Source organism: Lepus europaeus, chromosome 4 (assembly GCF_033115175.1).
Source record: "Lepus europaeus isolate LE1 chromosome 4, mLepTim1.pri, whole genome shotgun sequence".
Taxonomy (NCBI): Eukaryota; Metazoa; Chordata; class Mammalia; order Lagomorpha; family Leporidae; genus Lepus; species Lepus europaeus.
In genome coordinates, this window is record NC_084830.1 from 148,031,657 (window position 1) to 148,032,523 (window position 867).

Sequence of the window (867 nt, forward strand, 5' to 3'; positions counted from 1 at the left end):
GAGTGCATTACTAAAACCACCTTGGTTTCCAGACATACACAGATATTTCAGTTAAAGGAAATATTTTGGCTCTTCTTTTCCTACATTTATACTGCTATTTCTTTTAGTTTTACTGCATTCACTTTAACCTGCAATTCAATGCTGAAATCTAACAGACATGCTTGTCTTGTTTCTGCTTTTTTTTCCTTCTGTTTTTAGAACACCTTTATTAACCTTGCAGAATGCAAGGCCTCAAAAATTGGGTAATGACTCAGAATTGTTCCTCTCCACAGAAATCTTTAGTAAAAAGTGAAGGATTTATACGATCTGAAGAGAAACCAGAGTATCTTTTTTTTTTTTAAAGATTTATTTTATTTATATGAAAAAGTTAGAGAGAGAGGGTGAGACAGAGAGAAAATTCTTCCATCCGCTGGTTCACTCCCCAGATGGCCTTAACAGCCAGAGCTGTTCCGATCTGAAGCCAGGAGCCAGGAGCTTCTTCCAGGTCTCCCACGTGGGTGCAGGGGCCCAAGGAATTGGGCCATCTTCTTCTGCTTTTCCAGGCCACAGCAGACAGCTGGAATGGAAGAGGAGCAGCAGGGACTAGAACTGGCGCCCATATGGGATGCCGGCGCTTCAGGCCAGGGCTTTAACCCACTGCGCCATAGCACTGACCCCTAAAATATCTTTTTTCTGCTTTTTATTAGACTATTTCACTGTCTTATTATTCAAATATATATTGTTTTCAAATTTTAATAAATGGTAAATATTGTTTAACAAATCATACTATCTGTTCCTTAGAGGCATTATGAACAGTTGCTGGTTTTTAAAATACCTTCAGTTTTATTATTATTACAACAAGTGTCCCATTATTTAAACTAATGTTGT

General features: G+C 38.1%; 1 non-coding gene across 1 annotated transcript; it reads right to left on the reverse strand.

Moving 5' to 3' along the window:
* Nucleotides 1-211: 211 nt before the first annotated feature.
* On the reverse strand, nt 212-326 carry LOC133758911 (U5 spliceosomal RNA). The gene has a single exon (XR_009865817.1). It is a non-coding gene; the product is annotated as a U5 spliceosomal RNA (small nuclear RNA).
* Between the last annotated feature and the right edge of the window lie 541 nt (nt 327-867).